The sequence below is a fragment of the Equus przewalskii genome, chromosome 18 (genome assembly GCF_037783145.1).
Source record: "Equus przewalskii isolate Varuska chromosome 18, EquPr2, whole genome shotgun sequence".
Taxonomy (NCBI): domain Eukaryota; kingdom Metazoa; phylum Chordata; class Mammalia; order Perissodactyla; family Equidae; genus Equus; species Equus przewalskii.
The window spans coordinates 57475851-57492749 of record NC_091848.1 but is presented as its reverse complement, the minus strand read 5'-3'; the positions used below and the strand labels follow the sequence as shown (position 1 = coordinate 57492749).

At 39.4% G+C, this 16899-nt stretch overlaps 1 long non-coding RNA gene across 7 annotated transcripts in view; it reads right to left on the bottom strand.

The window, feature by feature from the left end:
* The window catches only part of LOC103551414 (uncharacterized), a 327409-nt gene that overhangs the window by 139483 nt on the left and 171027 nt on the right, over positions 1-16899 (bottom strand). The gene's annotated exons all lie outside the window — the stretch shown is intronic.

Sequence of the window (16899 nt, the reverse complement as noted above, 5' to 3'; positions counted from 1 at the left end):
ATAAATATTTTTTAAGAAGAAGCTTATGATTTTCTGAGTAGACGTGACATGGAAGAGAGGAATGGGCAGTCATCCATGCCATGCAGATTATATGAGACTTGATCCTGAAAATAAGGGCCTCAACTGATGAGAAAATAGGTATCCATAGGTGAGAGAGAAGCTATGGAACATTCCTTGGAGGAGGGTCTTATCTGGGTCTCAAAGGCTACCTGAGAGTTGGCTGAGAGCAGTGGGAAGGGCACTGCAGATGAGAAGGGCAGAGATGGCATAAGGAGACTCCTGTTAGGCAGATATATTTGCTTGAAGCAAAAAGTTCATGACAGTGGAGCAGAAGAAATAAAGCTGGAAAATGTGAAGATGCAAGCCTAAAGACTTAAGAAATTTACCCAATGGAAGGTTATTAAAGATCTTGAAGTAACATAAATAATACGATGAAGGAAACCAAACAATATTTGACAAAAACATTGGGTTCAAGATTGGGGAGCGGAGGGGAGAGAAAGATTTTTAAAACTTTGTTTTTGAATCTGGGTGCTACTATCTGAATGTTTGTGTCCCCCCAAATTCATATGTTGATACCCTAACCCCCAAAAGTGATGATATTAGGAAGCTGGGACCTTTGGGAGGTGATTAGGTCATGAGAGTTCCACCTTCATAAATGAGATTAGAGTTCTTTTAAAAGAGACCTGACAGAGCGCCCTGGTCCCTTCACTCCGTGAGGACACAGCAGAAAGTCACCAGCTACGACCCAGGAAGAGGACTCTCATCAGAAGGAAACGTGCTAGTGCCTTGATCTTGATCTTCCAGCCTCCGGAACGATGAGAAAGAAATTGCTTTTGTTTGTAAGCCACCTGATCCACGGCATTTTGATAGCAGCCTGGCAGACTAAGACATTGGATAATGAGAAAAATGGCATCATTGACAGAAATAGAAATGTTAGATTGGAATTTTCTTCCCCATACAAAACTATCCCTGTTTTCATTTGAAGCTCTCTTCATTTCAGTAAAGTTCAATTACTTAAAAGCTGATTGCCTAACTCTAATATTAACTACATCCCACTGAACGGAACTACATGACTGACATTCACGCTTGGAAATCTGAAAGGCATATCCATTATAACTCTGCCTAACAGGGGTCTCAACTTTCCCTCCCTGACAGCTGCTCTCCTGAATCTTCCTCATTTCAGCAATGTCATCACTATTCACCCAGTCACTCGGGGGGAAAGTCTACAGTCATCCTTGATCTCTCTATTTCCTTCACCACCACCACCACCACCCCAGCTATCGACAGATGCTTTTGGCTCCACCTGGAAAATATATTCCACATCTGTTACCTCCCTTTTATTTTCGCTATTTTCACCCTGGCCTGAGTCACTGTTATCTCAGCCTTGAGTCCTGCAAACGTTCTCCCAGCTGACTGTTTCCCTTCTGCAGCTCTGGGCTCTTCTATGAGCCACGCGAAGCCAGGATGCGGCTTGAAAACAGGACACAGAGTTTCTTCAAACTCTGCAGCAGACTCCTATTGCATTTAGAATAAAACCTTTAGGATAAAATATAAATTCCATGGCCATTAGGTCCTACATGACCGGGCCCTGCCCTTATCTATGACTTCTCCCTCCCTACCCCTTACCCTGATGCTCTTGCCACACCGTGGCCTTTCTAGAATGGGCCAAAATCTCTCCTTCCCTGCACTTTGGCCCTTGTTCCCTCATGTTAGACTTCTCTGCCTCTAGATCTCTGCCTAGCTGGTCCCTTGTAGCCACTCAGTCTCAGCTCAAATGTCATGTCCTCACTGACATCCACTTGTAAGGACCCCCTACCCCACCATTTTCTATTACAACATTCTATTTTTGTTTATCTCAGAGCATAATCAATCTCACTGATGTTGTGTATTTATTGCTGCCTCCTAAGCCCAGTGCCATCCCATGAGAGGGATCTAGTCTGTCTGCTTCCCTCCTCTATGCCTTGAGTTGTGTCTGGCATACGTTCACTTCTCACTGAATATTTGTTAAATGAGCAAATGAACAAAGTTCCTCACTGCATAAATCAATATAATTCAGGCTATACAGAAATCCCATTCTGTGTTAGCCTTGAAGACGGGAAATATAAGGAGAAATGTGCCTTTTTCTGCAAGAGTTGCTAGAGATCCAGACCCATGATGGAAAACTTACTACCATGAAGGAAAATAAATAAAGGTTAAATTGTAAGAAATATTTGGAGATATTTGTGCACAGTAATGCACCCATTCCACGGGCTGTGAGTCTATAAACAATCAGAAGAATTACACGCCACATCCTGGCTGGTGTGCTACCTCCTTCTGTAGAATGGAGAGAAAACCCGGTCTAATGGAGTCTGATCCAGCAGGACTGGAGGCCCCAGTAGTAAAGCTTCCCAGCGTGAGGATCTCTCACCCTCAGCTCCCAGATGGCAGAGACCAAGGACCACACAACCACCAAGGCCAGCGCTGGGACTTCTGGAGAAGACACAGGCCCAGGGTGAGTAATGAGTGAGGCCTGGCAGATGACATGTCAGCCCGAGATGAGATGAGGAGAAACAGAACGTGGATGGATGAGTGCCCGTGGGAAAAGAGGAGTACCAGCTCTCACACAAACCACTGTGCCCCACGCGGCGGAGCTGGCACCAAGAAAGGGAGCAGAAGGGAACAAAAATAGCAGGCAGCCCCTCCCTCTCGTTCTTTAACTTCCTGATGAGGGAAGAAAATGCTGCTGCCAGACATATCACACGATGGCATTGTCTTGTTCTTCCATCATCAAGAGAGAATCAATTCGTGTCACTATTCGTGTGAGACAGCTTTAGAAAAGGTAGGATGATGTAACGGTTAGTAATTCAAACCTGGACGTAAACTATGGCTTCATCGCTTAGAGCCATGACTCCTTTGACAGTGGGGATACTGTACCACCCCTACGTAAGGCTGTGTAAGGAAAACAGAGACGAGTCACGGAAGAGTTGAACCCGGCACCTGGAACACAAGGCTCTCAATAAATAACAATAAAATATAAACAAGACATAAAGTTACTATTTTACTATCTAATCTTTTTTTTTCTCCCAACAGATAAGGAAAGTGACCCACGTAAACATAAATTTTCTCCACAAAAAGAGTGTATTGGATGTTTTGAATTTGAAAGAAATCAAGGAGCTAGAAAAAGTAACTTTATATTTAAAATACTTACAGGTCTAGAAACCTCCCCCCTCCCAAATTAAGTATGAGCTGCAGAATGAATTTAATTATTAAGAGCAGGAACCAAATAGTTGTCAAATAGTGAATAACTATAATCTTAGAATTAAAATAGAAATTTCTATTCCAATGCAATATACTGTGAGTTTCCACTCACCAGTTTGGGAAGGAATAAAAAGCTGAATGATGACTTTTAATAACAGTGTGTAAGGAAATAGGTACCCTTGTGTACTGTTGTTGGAAGCATAGATAAATACAAACTCTCTGGAGGACAATTTCTCAATATGTGACAAACTGAAATTTTCCCTCATCAACCCAGTAATGCCATTGGTAGGAGCTGAACCTAAGGAAATAACAGGGGAGTTCCACAAAGACATGCATAAGTATCTCATTTTAGGATTGTTTCTAAGAGTCCTTGCTCCCCTAAACTTGATTGTCCATCATTTGAGACTTGGCTAAATAAACTATGATAAATATTTTATAGCCACTAACAGTGATATTATAGATATACATTGACTGGCATTAAAATGGTCATGATAGATTATTCATTTAAAATTAAGCTACGAAATAATTTACAGAATCTCATTTTTATTAAAAATAATTATTTTTATGGATATGACCAGAAAAATGCTTGGGAGGATATACTACAACATACCAACCTTGGTTATCATTTGGCTATGGGATTACAGTTTACCTTTATTTATTTATACATTTGTATTTTAAAACATTTTTATAATGTCCAATTATCATTTTTATATAATAATAAATCTATTAAAGTATTTTACTTAATAAATCATGAAAGAATACTTTATAAAGAAGTAGCATGCAGGTCTTAATATTTATAACACATGGGCCCTAAAATTATATCGAGGCCCTTGGGAGGGGTCTATTGCGTAAGTTAATATTTCCCTGTACTTAGAAACATGACATCAGTTCTTTGATATACTTATCACTGAATTAAAAAAAAGAGTAAAGAGAAGATGAAAATCATTATGATGACATTAAAAACTGACATGCTAAAATGGTCAGTGGACATATTTTGGGTTATCTATTTAGAGCACTCTCAGCATTTGCTGGCTTAACCAAGCCCACAGCCTCTCCTGGCTTTGTCTTATCAGGAAAACTAATGGTGCACTAGTAATTCTTTTCTCTTCTCCATTATTACTTGATCGAAATAACGCTTTAGAGAACACGGCATTGCAGCAATCACTGGGAAGGATGCTCCTGTCTTGTTTTCAGCGTGTTGTAAAAAAAGTTGCCTAGTCTTCTGGAACCATTTCCTCCCTTGTAAATGATAAAAAGGGACACCTGGACAGGAAGCATGCAAGTAGAAGTTAGCATGGTAGTGAGAGTATTCTGAAAGCCAACTGTTTTAACTACAAGACTGAATTCAAAACAAAAGGAGCAAGAAACAATAGGAGGACTTGCAAATGCACATTTTTAAACTCAATATTGAAAATTCATTTCTTCTTTTTTAAAGCAGCCAGAACCTTACAAAGCACTGTATTGTTTCCCACTATAATTCATGTCATCACTAACACCTAGAACATGAAGGACGTCTGCCTCCCGCCCGCCTCGGGTGTGAGTGAGGTTGGAGCAGCCACTGAAAGAGAACTCAGAGTTTGGCAGTAAAAATCAATTTTCACTTGAATTCTTTTTCTCCTTCCTTCCAAGTCAACGTGTCTTTAGCTAATGATTTTGATGCCATTTGGGACCAAACAGAATCAACGCTGAGCCAGATGTACAGCTTCTTTCATGGTATGTTTAGAATCAGGTCTATATTGCCAAAATGAGGGAGAAAGTTGGATAAATCTGAGCAGTACAGACAGCTCCTCTGGAAATTTCTAAGCATAAAAATCTGCCTCGTCTGTCTGGAATTACCTGAACTATCAGAAATTGTTCATTCGTACATAAAAAGTTTCTTCTCTGACACAGACTTTGTGTTTCGGGAAACCAACTGAATTTCTCTTCACTACCCACCATCTAGTTGGAATGTGTTGACCAGACGAACGCATTGGAGAACACGGTGACACATAGCAGAAGAGGCTTCACCACTCAAGACCATGAGTTCTCTGCCTCCTGGAGGAAATCCCAAACAGAGCTTGAATACATTCCAAGGCAAGGCTGAAAACCAAAGCTCGAAGGAAAATATACAAGATTATTCAACACGTGTCCATTAATTATACATAGCATATTGGTATATTATGTTTATAACAAGCTAACCTTTACTGCACAGTTATAACATGACAGCCTTGTGCTAAATGCTTTACTCATACACAATCTGTGAAAGAGATAACATTATTATCTCTATATACAGTTGGGAAAACTCAGAGAAGTTAGGCGACTCACACAATGTTAGACAGTCTACATGATTAATCAGAATTTGACCCCACGCAGTCTGACTTCAGAGCCTTGTTGCTAACCATGGTGCGGCGCTGCCTAAAGCAGTAGTAGGAATTGAGTGAACCACAAAGAAGGAAAAGACATGGCCCCACCCTCGTGGAACTTGCTTTTTGGAATAAAGCAACTGCCTAGAGAGAATGGGCTGAAAAGAGAGCTGGTCCACTTTGGGAGGGATCCAAATTTTCTATCTTCCTGAAGTCAGGTTGCTAATGATAGAAGCGTCACACACTTGCCATTGTTTCATCCAACAACTCCTGTTGACTGCCCCCTCGTGCCTCATTTTGAAAGGAAGGAGCAGGACTTCCAATTCCAGGAAGATACCGTAGATGCACTTTTTCTTATTCCTCTCACTAAGTACAACTAAAACCCCTGGACATTATATGTAAAACAACAGTCGAAGACTCTGAGAGGTGGAGAGGAGAAGGAAGACGACTAGGGTCTTCAGGAGAGAAGGAATGACACAGCAGTGAATGTCCTGGGTTCTTTTCATCACATATATCTTAGACCTTGACCTGAAGAAGCCAGAAACCTAGAAATGCCGATGAACACAAACCAAAATGAAGAGAGAAATAAAAGCTCTCTCAGGCCAAAGGACTAGGGAAGGGCAAACTGACAAGACAGAAATCTTTTGGACAACAACCAGCCTGTTCTAGACAAACACCCAGAAAAACTGTTGCTTCACCTCCACCTATGGCTGAGTGGGGAGCCTAGACTTCCACCGTGGACAGTAACGACAGACTTTTTCCCCTCCCCTGTTCGGGCAGTATCAGATAAGGCCTGGTGGAGAATCAGGACCTTCACCAGCCACGGCCATGTCGGTGGAGACCACAGCGAGAGCCAGAACTTCCCCTCCACCCAGCAGAGTGGTGACCCTGGACTTCTACCTCCATCTGGCAATGACGAAAAGCACAATCCTGCCTGCCTCCACCAGAGGAGTGTCAGAGAAAGCTGGCTAAAACAGAACGTGTAACAAGGCCCAGGGTCTCAGAACACAACATGAAAACGTCCAGAGGATAGCCTTGGTTAACTTGAAGACTCAACAGGAGAACTCCCCAATTGTGGACGACAGTAAAAAGAACAGACTCAAGAGAAAATGCGCAGACCCTTATGAACCTGCGGGACAATAACAAAGGAGCTAACACTTGGATCATCGGGATACTCAACGCAGAGGAAAAAGAGAGTGAGGCTGAGAGACTACTTGAAGAAATAACGGCGAAAGTTTCCCAGATTTGGAGAGTAACATCACAAGATGGCAGAATAGAGTTTTCAGCCTTCGTCCCTCCACTGAAACACTGATTTTGATGACCACCCACAGATGAAAGTGTCTTTGTGGGAGCCCAGGAGTCCAGCAGAGAGGTCTCAGCACTCCAGTGGATCAAAAAATCTGAAAATAGATGCATTGAAGAGGGTAAGAAGAACAGGTTCACTTTACCCATGTCACCCCTCCCCCAAGGCAGCACAGCCCAGCGCCAAGAGCCGGCAGTTCCCTCATGGGGGAAAGTGAGAACAGAGTGAGCACCTGGCCTTCCCAGCCATGCAGGATGCTACCCAAAGACCTACGTATTTCTCACCCCACCCGGAACACTGAAGGGATCGGCATGGCTGAAAAGTCTAGGGGCAGCTAAGGGCAGGAAAGAGGGGTGCAGTCTCACAGCAACCAGGGCGGGGGACTCAGCGAAGGGCTGCAGTCCTACTAGGTGCCTCATGAGGGAGTTCATCACCGCTAGACCTGCCTTAGAAGAAGCACTAAAAGGAGTTCAAAATAAAACTAAAGGTCACAGATTAGCAACATAATAACACACGAAAGCATAAAACTCACCATAAAGGTAAGCATACAAATTCAGAATATTCTTAAACTGTAACGGTGGTGCCTAAATCACTTTTAACTCTAGTATAAAACTTAAAAGACAAATGTATTAAAAATAAATTTAGCTATAATATTTATTCATGGATACACAATATAAAAAGATATAAATCTGGGAAGGGAGAAGTAAAAGTGTAGCATTTTCATATGTGAGTGAAGTTATCAGTTTAAAATACATTATTATAACTATAAGATGTTTTATGTAAGCCTCATGGTAAGAACAAAGAAAAAATCTGTAGTAGATACACAAAACAGAAAAAGAAAGAAATCAAAGAATATCACTACAAAAGAATCATCAAATCACAAGGAAGACAGCAAGAGAGGAAGAAAGGAACAAAGGAACTACAAAACAGTCAGAAAACAATGAATAAAATGGCAGTAGTAAGTCCTAACCTGTCAATAATTACTTTAAATGTAAATGGGTTAAGATCTCCAATCAAAAGACACACAGCAGTTGAATGGATTTTTTTTTTTTACTGGGGTTATGATAGTTTACAACCTTGTGAAATTTCAGTTGTACATAATTATTTGTCAGTCACATTATAGGTGCACCATTTCACCCTTTGTGCCCACTCCCTACCCCCTCTTTCCCCTGGTAACCACTAATCTGTTCTTTTTGTCCACATTTTTGTTTATCTTCCACATTCCACATACAAGTGGAGTCATACAGAGATTGTCTTTATCTGGCTTATTTTGCTTAACATAATACCCTCAAGGTCCATCCATGTTGTTGTGAATGGGACAATTTTTCCTTTTTATGGCTGAGTAGTATTCCATTGTGTGTGTGTGTGTGTGTGTGTGTGTGTGTGTGTATATATATATATACACCATGTCTTCTTTACCCAATCATCAGTGATGGGGACTTAGGTTGATTCCACGTTTTGGCTATTGTAAATAATGCTGCAATGAACATAGGGGTGCATGGGTCTCTTTGAATTGCTGATTTCAAGTTCTTTGGATAGATATCCAGTAGTGGGATGGCTGAGTCATATGGTTTTTATTTTTAACTTTTTGAGAAATTTCCATACTGTTTTCCACAGTGGCTGAACCAGTCTGCATTTCCACCAGCAGTGTATGAGGGTTCCTTTTTCTCTACAACCTCTCCAACATTTGTTATTTTTTGTTTTGGTTATTTTAGCCACTCTTTGGTTATTCTATCACTGTAAGGTGATATTTTAGTGCAGTTTTGATTTGCATTTCCCTGATGATCAGTGATGATGAGCATATTTTCATGTGCCTATTAGCCATCCATATATCTTCTTTGGAGAAATCTCTGTTCATATCCCCTGCACATTCTTTGATTGGGTTGTTTGATTTTTTGCTGTTGAGTTGTGTGAGTTCCTTATATATTATGAAGATTAAACTTTTGTTAGATATATGATTTAAAAATATTTTTTCCCAGTTGGTGGGTTGTGTTTCTGTTTCAATCCTGTTATCCCTTGCTTTGTAGAAGCTCTTTAGTCTGATGAAGTCCCATTTGTTTATTCTTTCTATTGTTTCCCTTCTCTGAGAAGACATGGTGTCCAAAAAGATCCTTTTAAGACTGATGTCAAAGAGTGTACTGCCCATATTTTCTTCTAGAAGTCTTATGGTTTCAGGTCTTACCTTTACGTCTTTGATCCATTTGGGTTTATTTTTGTGAATTGCATAAAGGAATGGTCTATTTTCATTCTTGTACATGTGGCTGTCCAGTTTTCCCAACACCATTTGTTGAAGAGACTTTCTTTTCTCCATTGTAAGTTCTCACCTCCTTTGACAAAGATTAGTTGTCTATAGATGTGTGGTTTTATTTCTGGGCTTTCAATTCTGTTCCATTGATCTGTATGCCTGTTTTTGTACCAGTACCATGCTGTTTTGATCAGTATGGCTTTGTAGTATATTTTGAAGTCAGGGATTGTGATGCCTCCAGCTTTGTTCTTTTTTCTCAGGATTGCATTAGCAATTTTGGGTCTTTTCTTGCCCCATATGAATTTTAGGATTCTCTGTTCTATTTCCCTGAAGAATGTCATTGGAATTGCTTTGAATCTGTAGATTGCTTTAGGTAGTATGGACATTTTAACTATGTTTATTCTTCCAATCCGTGTGCATGGAACCTCCTTCCATTTCTTTATGTCATCATCATTTCTTTCAGGAAAGTCTTGTAGTTTTCATTGTGTAGGTCTTTCACTTTCTTGGTTAAATTTATTTCAAGATATTTTATTCTTTTTTGTTGCGATTGTGAATGGGATTGTGTTCTTGAGTTCTCTTTATGTTAGTTCGTTATTACAGCATAGAAATGCTACTGATTTATGTAAGTTGATTTTCTACCCTGCAACTTTGCTGTAATTGTTGCTTACTTCTAGCAGCTTTCTGATGGATTTTTTAGGGTTTTCTATATATAAGATCACATCATCTGCAAACAGTGAGAGTTTCACTTCTTCATTGCCTATTTGGATTCCTTTTACTTCTTTTTCCTGCCTAATTGCTCTGGCCAAAACCTCCAGTACTATGTTTAATAAGAGTGGTGAGAGTGGGCACCCTTGTCTTGTTCTCAGAGGGATGTATTTTAGTTTTTCCCCATTTACTCTGATGTTGGCTGTGGGTTTGTCATATATGGCCTTTATTATGTTGAGGTACTTTCCTTCTATACCCATTTTATTAAGAGTTTTTATCATAAATGGATGTCACGTCTTGTCCAATCTTTCTCTGCATCTATTGAGATGATCATATGGTTTTTCTTCCTCATTTTGTTAACATGGTATATCACATTGATTGACTTGCGGATGTTGAACCATCCCTGTGTCCCTGGTATAAATCCCACTTGATCATGGTGTATGATCTCTCTAATGTATTGCTGTATTTGGTTTGCTAACATTTTGTTGATTTTTGCATCTATGTTCATCAGCGACATTGGCCTGTAGTTTTCCTTCTTTGTGTTGTCCTTGTCTGGTTTTGGGATCAGGGTAATGTTGGCCTCATAGAATGTGTTAGGAAGTGCTCCATCTTCCTCAATTTTCTGGAATAGTTTGAGAAGGATAGGTATTAAATATTCTTTGAATGTGTGGTGGAATTTTCCAGAGAAGCCATCTGGGCCTGGACTTTTATTTTGGGGGAGGTTTTTGATTACTGTTTCAATCTCTTTAGTTGTGATTGGTCTATTCAGATTCTCTATTTCTTCCTGAATCAGTTTTGGGAAGTTGTATGAGTCTAAGAATTTAGCCATTTCTTCTAGGTTGTCCAATTTGACGGCATATAGTTTTTCATAGTATTCTCTTATAATCTTTTGTATTTCTGTGGTATCCCTTGTGATTTCTCCTCTTTCATTTCTGATTTTATTTATTCGAGTCTCCTCTCTTTTTTTCTCAGTGAGCCTGGCTAAGGGTTTGTCGATTTTGTTTATTTTCTCAAAGAACCAGCTCTTTGTTTCATTGATCCTTTCTACTGCCTTTTTTGTTTCGATTTCATTTATTTCTGCTCTAATATTTTTTATTTCCATCCTTCTACCGACTTTGGGCTTTGTTTGTTCTTCTTTTTCTAATTCTGTTAGGTGTAGTTTGAGATTGCTTATTTGAGATTTTTCTTGTTTATTGAGGTGAGCCAGTATTGCAATGAATTTCCCTTTTAGGACCACTTTTGCTGCATCCCAAATGAGTTTGTCTGGTGTGTTTTCATTTTCATTTGCCTCCAGATAATATTTGAATTCTCCTTTGATTTCTTCAATGACCCATTCATTGTTTAGTAGAATGTTGTTTAATCTCCCCATCTTTGCTCCTTTCCAAGCTTTATTCTTGTAATTGATTTATAGTTTTATAGCATTATGGTCAGAAAAGATGCTTGATATTATTTTAATCCTCAAGTTTGTTGAGGCTTGCTTTATTTCCCAACATATGGTCTATCCTTGAGAATGTTCCATGCACACCTGAGAAGAATGTGTCACCTGCCGTTTTTGGATGGAGTCTTCTATATATATCTATTAAGTCCATCTGGTCTAGTTTTTCATGTAATTCTACAATTTTCTTGTTGACTTTCTGTCTAGATGATCTATCCATTGGTGTTAGTGGGGTGTTGAGGTCTCCTACTATTATCATATTTTTGTTTATATCTCCTTTTAGTTTTGTTAATAGTTTCTTTACGTATTTTGTTGCTCCTGTGTTGGGTGCATATATATTTATAAGTGTTATGTCTTCTTGATGGAGTGTCCCTTTTATCATTCTAAACTGCCCCTCTCTGTCTCTCTTTACCTGTTTTGCCTTGAAGTCTACTTTGTCTGATATAAGTATGGTGACACCTGCTTTCTTATCTTCACTATTAGCTTTGAGCATCATCTTCCATCCCTTCCCCCTGAGTAGGTGTTTGTCTTTGGGGCTGAGGCGTGTTTCCTGAAGGCAGCATATTGTTGAGTCTTGTTCTTTAATCCATCCTGCCACTCTGTGTCTTTTGATTGGATAATTCAATTCATTTACATTTAGAGTGATTATTGAAATGTTGGGGCCTACTGCTGCCATTTTATCACTCATTTTCTGGTTCTCCTGCCTTTCCTTTGTTTCTTCTCCCATGAATTTCGGACTACCAATTCAGTTAGGTTGTTTTCTTTGTTGGTTTTCTTCTTATTTGTAATTTTTGTCTTTGTTCTAATTATTCGTTTAGTGGTTACCACATGGTTTATATAAAACATCTCATAGATGAGATAGTCCATTTTCTGTTAGCTTCTTGTTTCCTTAGACTAAGCCACTTCCATCCCTTGGCTCCTCCCCTTCTAGTTGTTATTGTCACATCTTTTTTCTTCTTGTGAGTTTGTGGTTAAAATTACAAGATTATATTTATTCTTGTTGTTTCCTTTCCCTTTATCTTTAATGTTATACTTAAGCATTTGCTAACCTGTTCTGATGGACAGCTGCAACTTTCTGATTTGGTCTTTCTACTTATCTCCTTTGCTCAGGGTTTTGTAACCCCTTTCATTTTTTTTTCCAGGTATGAGGGCCTTCCTGAGCATTTCTTGTGGGGGGGAGGGGTCTTGTGGTGATGAACTCCCTTAGCTTTTGTTTATCTGGGAAAGTTGTTATTTATCCATCATATTTGAAGGGTATTTTTGCTGGATAGAGTATTATGAGCTGCAAGTTTTTATCTTTCAGAGTTTTGAATATATCATTCCACTCTCTCCTAGCCTGTAAGGTTTCTGCTGAGAAATCTGCTGACAGACTTATGGGGGTTCCTTTGTAGGTTATTTTCTTCCGCCTTGCTGCCCTTAATATTTTCTCTTTCTCATTGACTTTTGCAAGCTTCACTACTATATGCCATGGGGGTTTGTCTTTTTACATTGATAAAGTTTAAAGATCTATTAGCTTCTGTCATGTAAATTTCCAGCTCTCTCTCCAGGTTTGTGAAGTTCTCAGCTATTATTTCTTTGAAAGAGCTTTCTGTTCCATTCTCCTTCTCTTCTCCCTCTTGGATACCTATAATCCTTATGTTGCATTTCCTAATTGAGTTGGATATTTCTTGGAGAGTTTCTTCATTTCTTTTCAGTCTTAGTTCTCTCTCCTCCTCTATCTGAAGGATTTCTATAGTCCTATCCTCCAAACTGCTAATTCTGTCCTCCATATTATCAGCCCTACTTTTCAAGGAGTCCAGATTTTTCTTAATCTCCTACGTTGTTTTTTTATCTCCAATATTTCTGATTGGTTCCTCTTTATAGTATCAAGCTCTTTTGTGATGTAGCTCCTGAACTCGTTGAGTTGTCTATCTGTATTCTCTTTTAACTCATTGAGCTTTTTAATGATAGCTATTTTTAATTCATTGTCATTTAGGTTATATATTTCTGTGTTTCGGGGATTGTTTTCCGGGTACTTGTCATTTTCCTTATGTTCTGGAGACTTAATATATTTTTTCATAGCTTGATGGCATGGATTCATGCCTCTGCATAGAGATGGAGTTTGGTTACTGCTTCCACTTGCTGCCACTGGCAGGGAGGGGGCAGCAGCTGTGTAATCTGTGCCAACTAGGATCCCTGTAAGCTATTCCTGACTGAGCCTGGGCCCCTCCTTGAGATAACAGTGGCCCTGTGGGGTCTCCCACCAACTGTGGGAGTTTGGGTTGCTGGTGCCTGCTCCCACAGACCCACCTAGACACGCTCCCTTCTTACGGACTGCAGCAGTGTTATGGGCGTTCACAGCAGCCAGGAGCTGGTTCATCCAGACTCACAGCTCTGCCACCATCTGGTCCCACTGGATCTCACTTGCCCACTCTGGGCCACAGCAGAGCTATGGACATCAAATGCAGCCTGCAGTTAGCTCAGCCAGCTGTGCCACTTCTGCTCTTAGGTCGCCCAGCCTTTGTGCTTGGTGGGCAGGGCCTCTCCAATAGGGCTGAGTAGAGATTCTCCCTGGGGCCACTGTGGGACCGTGGATTTTCCCCTGGAACAAGGAGCAGTCACACTGGAGCTCCAGATTTTCCCCGCCCACTCATGCTGTCCCCCTGGATCCCACTTGCCCCCTAAGGGCTGCAGCAGAGCTATGGGTGTTTAATGCAGCCAGTGGTTTGCTCACCCGGCCAAGTCACTCCTGCCCCAAGGTCATCCAGCCTTTGTGCTTGGTGGGCAGGCCCTCTCCACTAGGGCCAACTAGAGACTTTCCCTGCAGCCACTGTGGGATCGTGGATTTTCCCATGGATCCACAGGGCAATCACGGGGGGCTTAGAGCTGTAGTCACCCGTTTCCACAGTTGCGCTGATGCACATGCCCACCCTCAGGGCTGTGGCAGTGCTATGAGTGTGTCAGCCAGGAGAGAGTTGCTCACATGTACTAGGCTGTCTGTGGACTGGAGAGTCTTAACCTATCTCCACCTCCTCCCCACGGGGAGTCCATCCACCTTCTAATGTACAGCAGCAAGGGTCTCTCAGGTGTCCTGAGGCTGTGTGAGTATCCTCCATTGATCAATGAATGTCCATTTAGTAGTAGTTTGAAGGGGTAGAGACAAAGAAAACTGCTCACTCTGCCATGTTGCTGACATCATCTGAATGGATTTTTTGAAAAAGCAAGATCGAACTACATGTTGCCTACATGAACATCCTTTAACTACAGCCATGTGTCACTTCACAACAGGGATACATTCTGAGAAATGCATTGTTATGTAATTTCATCATTGTGTGAACATCATAGAATGTACTTACACAAACCTAGATGGTACAGCCTACCACATACCTAGGCTATATGGTACTAATTTTATGGGACCACCATCATATATATAATCTGTCATTGAAACATCATTATGTGGTGCATGACTGTATATGGACATGCATAGACGGACACTGAAAGGATGGAAATGGTAACCAAAAGAGAGCAGAGGTGGCCATACTTACATCAGTCAAACTAGACTTTAAGTCAAAAACTTCCACAAGAAACAAAGAAGGTCATCATATAATGATAAAGGGGTCAATTTCATCAAGAGGATGTAACAATTGTATATGCATATGCATGGAACATCAGAGCACCTAAATATATAAAGCAAATATTAACAGAACTGAAGGAAGAAATAGACAGCAGTAAATGATAACAGGGGACTTTAATATCCTACTTCCAAAAATGGATAAATCATTTAGACAGAAAATCAATAAGTAAACAAAGGACTTGAACAATACTATAGACCAAATGAACCTAACAGATACATACGGAACATTTCATCCAAAAGCAGCACAACACAGTCTTCTGAAGAGTGTATAGAAAAGTCTCCAGGATAGATCATATGTTAGGCCACAAAATAAGTCTTAACAAATTTAAAAAGATCAAAATCATATGAAATAAATTTTTTTAGCCACAATGGTATGAAATTAGAAATCAATAAGAGGAGAAAAGCAAAAAGCTCACATATATGGAAATTAAACAACATGCTCCTGCACAACCAATGGGTCAAAGAAAAAGTCAAAAGAAAAATCAAAATATACCAGACAAATGAAAATGTGAACACAACATACCAAAACTTAGGAGATTTATTCTACTTAACAGTGAAAAGCTGAAAGGTTTTACTCTAAGATCAGGAAAAAGACAAGGGTACTCACTCTCACCACTTCTATTCAATATAGAAGTAGAAGTCTTAGCCTGAGCAATTAGACAAGAAAAAGAAAGAAAAGGCATCCAAATTAGAAAGGAAAAAGTAAAGTTCTCTGCAGATGACATTATCTTATATAAAGAACACCTTGAAGAGTCTAGTACAAAGAACTCTTAGAACTAATAAATGAATTCAGTAAAGTTGCAAGATACAAAATCAAGATACAAAAATTAGTTGTATTTCTAACAATGAATTATCTGAAAAAGTAAAAACCATTTCCATTTACAATAGCACCAAAAAGAATAAAATACTTCAGAATAAAACTAACCAAAGAAGTGAAAGATCTTTACACTGAAAACTATAAAATATTGATGAAAGAAATTGAAAGAAGACAAAAATAAATGGAAAAATATCCTGTGTTCATGGATTGGAACAATTAATATTTTTAAAATATTCATACTACCCAAAGGCAATCTATAAATTCAATACACTCCCTATCAATATTCCAATAGCATTTTTCACAAAAACAGAAAAAACATCCTGAAATTTATATGGAACTACCAATGACCTCAAATAGTCAGAGCAATTTGGAGTAAGATCAACACTAGAGGTATCACATCTCCAGATTTCAAAATATATTACAAAACTGTAGTAATCAAAACAGTATGGTACTGGCATAAAAACACACACACAGACCAACAGAACACAATTGAGAGCCCAGGAAAAAATCTACACATCTATGGACAACTGATCTTTAACAATAGTTCCAAGAACACTAAGAGGAAAGGATTGTCTCTTCAATAAATGGTGATGAGAAAATAGAATATGCACAAGCAGAAGAATGAAACTGGACCCTTATCTTATACCATACACAAAAATCAACTCAAAATGGACTCAAGACTTAAATTTAAGACCTCATACTATAAAACTGCTAGAAGGAAGCATAGAAAAAACACTTCTTAATATTGGTCTGCTCAATGATTTTTTGGATATTACTCCTAAAAGTACAAGCAACAAAAGGAAAAATAGACACAGGGGATTGCTTGTAACTAAAAATCTTCTGCACAGCAAAGGAAACCATCAATGGAATGAAAAAGCATCATACAGAATGGAGAAAATATTTGCAAACCATACATCCAATAAGGGATTAATATCCAAAAGATAAAAGGAACTCCCAAACTCAACAGCCGAAAATAAAAAATAACCTGATTAAAATATAGGCAAAGAACCTAAACAGACTTTTCTCAAAAGAAGACATACGGATGGCCATCAGGTATGCACAAAGGTGTTCAACATCACTAATCAGCAGGGAAGTGCAAATCAATACCACAATAATTCACAAACCAATTCACATCTATTTTGATGACAAGTATTAAAAAATAAATAAATAATAAGTTTTGGTGAGGATGTGGAGAAAGGGAA